The 8,446-nt window shown below is 44.4% G+C and overlaps 1 protein-coding gene across 1 annotated transcript in view; it reads right to left on the bottom strand.

Annotated features, from left to right (window-relative positions):
* SCRN1 (secernin 1) overlaps positions 1-1,731 on the bottom strand; it is a 62,134-nt gene extending 60,403 nt beyond the window's left edge. Inside the window, exon 1 of the mRNA XM_082692874.1 lies at positions 1,456-1,731. The gene's annotated coding sequence lies outside the window, so the exon portion shown is untranslated. The remainder of the gene's footprint in view (positions 1-1,455) is intronic.
* Between the last annotated feature and the right edge of the window lie 6,715 nt (positions 1,732-8,446).

Here is an 8,446-nt window from a genome sequence, read left to right as displayed (position 1 = left end):
TTCTAATTAGGTCTTTGCACCAGCTTTCAATAAGTTAGAGAAGATATTACAGCTCCCCAAACTTCCCACTTCACCTCCCCATGACCCTGCTGCCCCCTTAAAATCTAGCCTGCTGCAAGAATCACTCCCTACCCCTTAGGACCAGCTGCAGCAACACCCAGAAGAGCCTTCCCCGCAGCCTATATCCTCACCAAGGCTTAAGTCGGGGCAGCTGATGTGAGCTGTGGTCTCAACGGCTTCCGCCTGGCCTGACTTTTTCATGCTGCCATTTTGAATTAACATAGATTTCCTCTGCAACCCATGGCATCTTCTGGTCAGGCTGGGAACACAGTTGCACACACCCACACACACACACAGCTGGAGAAGCTGGACACAAGTCTAATTCAAGACCAAATTGCAAGTCAGAATTAAACAGCAAATCCAGAAAGCCCATATGGAAAACCCTACCGAGTCAGTTTTGAGTCAGTGAATAACAGTTTCCTTAGATGCACTTGGGTTTAATGGACATTTTAAACCCCTAAATCCGAGTGCTCGTCAATTCTCTAAAAGTTGAAGCGTTCCCCCTGTTTTGCAGACCCCACCAGTCTCAGACCTCAGCAATGATGTCGCCAAATAATCAGCGCCCAGACTAACAAGCGAACCGAGGGCTGACCAGCTATTTCATAGCAGAAATGCTATCCTGGCGCCACGGCATACCTGTCCTGACACCCCACCCCCAACTCCAAAGAACCGCCAGGAGTGTGGCTGGGGGCGGGGGATGTCGTGTCAAGTCCTGCAGCCCGCTCAGACGACAGTAACAGCCGTTAAGGGGAGGGCAGTCCCCTGGACACGATTAGCGATCGCAAACCGGATGGACGTGGGCGCAGAGCCAGGTCAAGGACAGCGGGCCCCACCAGGCAGCCATGTTCGCGCTACCCGGGTAGCAGGTGCGCTACCTCCCGGGAAGGTGCCAGGACCACTCCGCCACCAACGCTGCCACCATCGAGCGAGCTGCGAACCCCGGGAACAGCCCAAGAGGTGGAGGGGTGGGGGTTCACAGGCACACACCCCAGCGGAGCAGCAACTTGGCTGCTAGTTAATGGAAACACAGAAAAAGCACCCGGAGGTCAGAGCAAAGGATGGGGTTGGGGTGTAGAGCCGGGAGACAGAGTCAAACCCGGCGGCAGTGCCCGCGCCTGGGGTGGGGCGTCCCTGTCCTGCAACCCCTCAACCTACTAGCCCGAGTCATCCGCACCCGGCCCGAGGCCACATCCCCATCCCCCTATCCCCCCATCGTCCCCAGCTTGCCTGCCACCACCCGCCGGGTTTCAGCCCGGGCTCTGGCTACCCGCGGGTTCGAAGGGACAGGGGCCGGCAGCGAGGCACAGGGGACGACGATGGCGGACGCGGCTGAAACGCTCGAGGAGAAGCGGCGGCGGACGCCCCGCGCTCCCAGCCGTGCCCGCCGCGGCTCACCTGCCGGGCGGCGGGCTCCGGGCTCGGCTCTGCGGTGCTGATGCTGCGGCCGCCGAGGGTGCGGGTGCTGCCGCGGCGGCGATTACTGCGGCGACATCGGCGGCTGTAGCTGCAGTGGCGGAGGCGGCCGTCGGGCGCTTCCCCCTCCACAGACTCTGGGCGCTCGAGCCCGCCGCCCCCTGCGCACAGCTGGCCCGGATCACGTGACCGCGGGGCCCACCCCCGCCTCCCCAACCCCGGCCCCGGGGCCGCGCCGCACCCGCCGCGTCTGGGCGCCGGGGCTGCAGCGCCGCGCTCGGGCGGTAGGGGAGGGTGCTTGGGAGCAGGGGCCCGGCTGCGAGGGCGGCTGTCGCCGCAGAAAGTGGCTCGCTCTTGGCTCGATTTCAAGTTCTTGGTTACGGCCGGGATTTCTGCTCTCTCGAAAGCGAGAACTCGGGCTGTACGGAGCCAGGCCGCACTCCCGCCGCGCGCACTCCGGAACTCCGCAGTGGGGTTGCTACGTGCGGCCTCAGTGCCTAAGCAAAATTTCCCCGCGGGAAAAACGTGTCCTGAACGTCGTGGACTCCCAGGTCCAAGCCGACTCCCTGGTTTTAAAGGTGCTGTCCTGCACCATGTTGCTAAGAGGGACCCTATGCTGGATATTTAGACATTGAAGCCAAAAGAGGTTAAGAACTTCGCCCAAGATTACACAGCGAATAGCAAAGCCAAGATTCCATACCTTGGGTTAATAAATACGCAGTCAGGCGACAGGTGTGTTGATGCTGGCATCAAGGTCATTGATCAGGACATGACCATCTGTTACCAGATCACAGATTCTACCTCTAACAAACTGAGGAGAAAAGCCCAACTCAAAGGATATGAAGAGGTAGTTCACAAGAAAACAAACTCAGTACCACTCAGGCACATGAAAAGATATTCCGGTTCACTTAGCTGTTAATCAAATATACAAGGTAGCATTTTCCATCTATCAGATTAGCAAAAGTAAAAAATTTTATAGCCTCCACAGGGGACAATTTTGCATTATGTCCCCAAATAACAAATACATATATAATCTTTGATCCACGGATTCCACTTCTGTAATTTATCCTATGTATATACTGATAGAGGTGTGAAGTGATGTGAGTACAAGGTCATCCATTGCTACTTTATTTGTGCTAATGAAGACTGGAAGCCAATGTCCATCAATAAAGGACCATTAAGGAGTGCCTAGGTAGCTCAGTCGTTAAGCATCTGCCTCTGGCTCAGGTCATGATCCCAGCGCCCTGGGATAGAGCCCCATATCCTGCTTGTCAAGGATCCTGCTTCTCCCTCTCCAGCTTCCCTGTACTTGTGTTCCCTCTCTTGCTCTCTCTCTCTGTCATAAATAAATAAAAATCTTTAAAAGCATAAAAAAGTAATAATAAAAAATAAAGAACCGTTAAATATATTGCTACATATCATTACAATGGAATGTTATTCACCTATAAAAATTTTAAAATGGGGAAGCTCTATCTCTGTGTACTGATACGAAAAATTCCCAACCCATACTAAGGGAGGTGAGGGGACAGAATCCTGTGTGTGTTACCATTTGTGGAGAAAAAAATAAGACCATACTCATATTTGCAAATGCATGGCATATCTTTGGAAGAATACAGAAGAAACTGTAATAATAAATGGCACCAGGAAGAATTGGGTGACAGAGTTCAGGGGAGGAAAGGAGACTTTTCTTTCATGTCTTTTGAATGTTACCCCTGTGCTTGTGGTTTGCCACATGAGTGAATGGACAGTGGGAGAAGACTGAGGGGATCAGTGTAATACTGCAGGATGGAACAGTGGTCAGACACTCTTCAAGCACAAGGACCATATTGTGCAAATAGGCCAACCATGGAAACCGTCCTTTTACTTTGAACCTATTTCTCCCTTTATGTTAGTGTAGGTCTTTGGTTTTCTGTTTTGTTTTTGGTTTTGTTTTTGTTTTGACACACAGAGAAAGAGATCACAAGTCGGCAGAGAGAGAGGGAGAAGCAGGCTCCCCACTGAGCAGGGAGCCTGATGCAGGGACTCGATCCCAGGACCCTGAGATCATGACCTGAGCCAAAGGCAGAGGCTTTAACCCACTGAGCCACCCAGGTGCCTGTTGTCTTTTTTTTTTTTTAAGACCAAATATAATTGGATCCTGCTTTTCATTCAGACACTCTTTGTGTTTTAGTTAGAGTGTTTAGAGCAGCAGCTCTTGACATTTGGCAATGTCTGGAGATAGTTTTGGTTGTCAAAATGGCAGAGGTAGGGGAGGTCTCTCCTGGTACCTAGTGGACAGAGGTGAGAAACGCTATTAACACCCTAGGACACAAAGCCCAGCCTCCCACACCAAGAGTTATCTGGCCCTAAATGTCAATAGTCCTGACATTGAGAAACTCTGGTTCAAACCATTGATTTTTAATGGAAATATCAACATGGTGGGTTATAAATATAACATCTTGATGCTTCCATTTGTTCCATCTGTTCTTTACTTCTCTGCCTCTTTTTCACTTTTTATTTGCCTTCTTTTGAAGACTTGAGGGTTTTTTTAGCACTCCATTTTATATCCATTGTAGATTTATTAATCATACTGTGAATTATACTTTGGATAACTCTAGGATTTACAATATGCATCTTAAACCTTGCACTATCTACCTTCAAATAATATAATTTCAGGTATAGGGGTGCGTGGGTGGCTCAGTGGGTTAAAGCCTCTACCTTCGGCTCAGGTCATGATCCCAGGGTCCTGGAATCGAGCCCCGCATCAGACTCTCTGCGCAGCAGGGAGCCTGCTTCCTCCTCTCTCTCTCTCTCTGCCTGCCTCTGCCTACTTGTGATCTCTGTCTGTCAAATAAATAAATAAAATCTTAAAAAAAAAAAAAAAAGGATGAGCTTGGCCCGTTTAAGGCTTGTTTATAAACTATTTAGGACAGGTCTAGGGTAGTTTTAACTCTAGGACTACTACAGCCCTTCGACCAAGGTATGACTCACACGGGGGCTCTAATAAATGTTCCATGGGATCCATAACGTGATCCCAGCTGGTAGAAACGTGAACAAGTCCCAGTTTTGTGTTAGATCTGAAAGTTGTGGAGGCCCAGTTCCCAATGGTTATTCTTTCCTCAACCTTGTGGAGATCCCTCTGCTGCAAGCAGAGACTGGTATTCAATCAATGACTAAAATGAAGATTTCTGAATTTCTTTTCCAGCTAGTTTTCTACAGAACCCTACCCTACAAACTTTGACCTTCCTGAACTCTGATCTCCGTTTCCTCAGCCCCACAAGACAACTGGGCTCTGTTTTGTTTCCCTTCTCTTTGCTGTGCATGGTTCAGGAATTGCCTCCAAGCAGAAAGCTGAGGTAATTGTAGGACTCATCTTATTTGTTTCCTTTCTCTTGAGAAACAGTCGTTATGCCTGCTGTCCAGTGTCTGACCCAAGTTGTCTCGTGTGCTTCGTTTCAGGTTTCTAGTTGCTTACAATAGGACAGCAAGTCTCATAGCAATTTTCCCTCATGGGCAACTTTGGAAGTCCAGGAACACTGATCTTACTGCCTGTAAGGAACCAAATGTACTGATATAGAATCAAGTAGGCCCATTATTTTATAAACTATAAATGCATAGTTTACTTATAGAAGTTCTTCAACATGCCTAATTTAACAAGAGTCATTTATGGAACACCTGTACCAGGAACTGCATTTTTGCTACAAAGATGTAAAAGGTATATCATAGGCTCTCCTCTCAGAAGACAGAGGCAAGCGAGGAAATTAAGTAAAAAGGTAATATATGCATATATGCTATGCTCCTGTCAGAGTGACCTAAGTGTTCTGCACAGATAAATCTGTTGATCTAGCGTACTGGGAACTGTGAACAAATGTGAAAGATGATCATAAATGAGGGTTATCCAAACAGAGACCATTAAAAAAAAATTATTGGGGCGCCTGGGTGGCTCAGTGGGTTAAAGCCTCTGCCTTTGGCTCAGGTCATGATCCCAGGGTCCTGGGATCAAGCCCCGCATCGGGCTGTCTGCTCCGCGGAGAGCCTGCTTCCTCTTCTCTCTCTCTCTGTCTGCCTCTCTGCCTACTTGTGATCTCTGTCTGTCAAATAAATAAATAAAATCTTTAAAGAAAAAAAAATTATTGATAACAATGTTGCCTTTTTTTTTTTTTAAAGCAGAACTACTGTCTAAAGAACTCTACCCTGGGCAATGATTATGAGGAGCCGAAGTACATGAGTAATTGAGAAATGCCTTTAACACATTACTCATGGAGATATTTTCCACTTAGTGCTTCTTTTAGTGTATAATTGCAGCAGGGAGAAAAAGATCTGTCACTGGGCAGATCTCATGGGGATGAACAGCAGACAGTATTATGTGAATGAGACACTCACAAATGGGTAAGAAAGCCTGTGTAATTGCTTTGTATGTAATCTTATGAGAACCAAAGAAGCTGAGAGAAAAGCCATGGAAAAAGGAGAAAGAAAAGCACCAGTTAAGATTAGTCAGCCACCTGCCTTAATCCTATGACAACCATCTTTAAGAGGTTAGTGTTCTGAATTTGGTTACCATAGAAACAAACCTTTAGAATGCCCTGAAATCAATTTACAGAATTACTGCCCATATTGAGTATTGGCAACCCCAAGAGATCTTAAGTATTAAAATCTATTTATTTTTAGAATTTAAATGATCCATCAAGCCTTTTGAATATGTAATTAGATAGCTAGAATGGTTTACTGTAAGAATTTCTCAGATTGTCAGTTTTTCTTTACTGTGAATATAAAGAAAGAATTGAGCTTTAAGAATTATTAGGAAATTTCTAGAATAGGTAAATAGATAAAGTAGTTTGGTAGTCGCTTAAGGAGTTGGGGGGGGGGGATTTCTTTTTAGTAAAAAAAAAAGTTCGAAAATTAATTGTGATGGGAGCTCCTGGGGGGCTCAGTTTGTAAATGTCCAACTCTTGATCTCAACTCAGGTCTTGAACTCAGGGTCGTTGAGTTCAAGCGCTGAATTCAAAAATTACTTAAAAAGCTTTTGTAAAATTAATTGTGATGGTTGCACAACCCCGAGAGCACTAAAATTTATTGAACTGTAAAAAAATTACTGTTACATATTAATTTTAATTTTTAAAAAGTACCCTACCTAAAAAAAAAAAAAAGACAACCATTGCACATTGCCCAGCTCAGAAGAAATAGGTCAATGACAGAGAGTGAATGAATACTTTTGAAGAATTATTGCCATAGTAATAACGTTAGGAAAAAGGAGTTCAAGGAGCAGAGGTGATTTACTGTTCAGTCTTAATGAGAGTAAAAATCAGTTAATTTAGTAGGCTGCCTTATTTTCATAAAAATTGTAACACAGAAAACCTTGAATACTCATGCATGTGGAAAGAAAAACAAAGGCACATGACACTTCATAAAAGATTATTTATCTTATAAAATTTAGCCAAGGGGCACCTGGGTGACTCAGTGAGTTAAAGCCTTTGCCTTTGGCTCAGGTCATGGTCTTAGGGTCCTGGGATCGAGTCCCACATGGGGCTCTCTCCTCAGCAGGGGGCCTGCTTCCTCCTCTCTCTCTGCCTGCCTCTCTGCCTACTTGTGATCTTTTTCTGTCAAATAAATGAATAAAATTTAGCCAATACAATATGTGGAAAAACAGGAGAGAATAATTATGCTGTGGGGAAATTTGACAATTGAAATAGGGATTTCATGGAAAGATCCTTTTTGCTCTTCCCTATTTTCCTGTAAGTAAAATGTTTCTTATTTTAAGGCACATTTCCTGTATTTATACTAGTCCTCTTCATAGTTATTCTAGAAAGTATATTACCCATTTAATTTAGCTCCTAACTTAAGAGCTTAAAAAAATCTTAAACTTAAAAAAATTTAAACTGTCTCATGCAAAATGTGGTCTGTACAAAATAGCTGCACAGCAATTCAAGGAGATATGATCATAACAAGGGAAAAACCACCAGTATGTGGTTGAATGTTATAATACCTAGTCTCCTGCCCAGAGGTAAAATTATAATCAGTTATATTGACATAAAACACACTCGGGCAGAGGAAGTCCAACAAATGAGTGAGAAAGTGCTCTAAGAAATTGGAATTAAGGTCCAAAGGGTCTCCTTACCCTTACTTCATTTTTTATGATAATAAGAACTGTCCCTCAATGCCTCAATTCGCATCGTGTGTGGCCCTGTTTCTACTGCAACTGTTTATTGGACAGGAAATTACTTTTATCCTATAGCAGTGTGGAATTTTAAATTAAAGAAATGACTTGTAAATTCCCAGAAATCCCCAAGTGGGATATAGTTTAGCTGTTACTACAGACCAAGGGGACAGCATTCACTTTAGATTTTTAGAGTAAAACCTCAGCAAATATCCCATGCAATTTGTGTTTAGATCATAAAATAAAACTAATGTGAGTCTAGCTCCTAGGCACTTAGATTGGCTTTGTAAATGATCAGCTGACTCGTACTCACTGAAGTCATCCATTTTATGCCAGAGACTTTATTAGTGGTACAAGAACACAGAGCACGGGTAAACAAAAGAATCTGTGGAGAGCACGCTAGGTGTTACAGATCTCTTGAATCTTCCAAATGTTTGTATTTGTTTCTTTTCCTCAACAATGACCTACGTATATCAAAATGAGTCACTTCATCACTTTAGTAAACCAAAGCTGAAGGGATTAAAAAAATTACTGTTGGTTTTATATGGAGAACTATTAGGAAATTTTACCTAAATTATAAGAGAAATATAGAAATGCAGGCAAAGCACAGAAAGATTCCAAACTGACCAAATGGAATTTTAGCTGCATGGTCAAGGCAAGTCTTCAGAGCGGGGAAATCATGTACTAGAGAGAGCATGTCAATTACTATCTTTGATACAAAACTGTATACATACATATATGCTTATGTATGTATATAGTATATATAATTTATTTATATGTATATATTATACACAGCACATAGTTTATACACTACACCTAAACACACATACATACACATAT

Source organism: Mustela nivalis, assembly GCF_964662115.1.
Source record: "Mustela nivalis genome assembly, chromosome: 12".
Classification (NCBI taxonomy): Eukaryota; Metazoa; Chordata; class Mammalia; order Carnivora; family Mustelidae; genus Mustela; species Mustela nivalis.
Note: the sequence above shows the minus strand (reverse complement) of the source record. Positions and strands in the feature narration are given on the sequence as shown.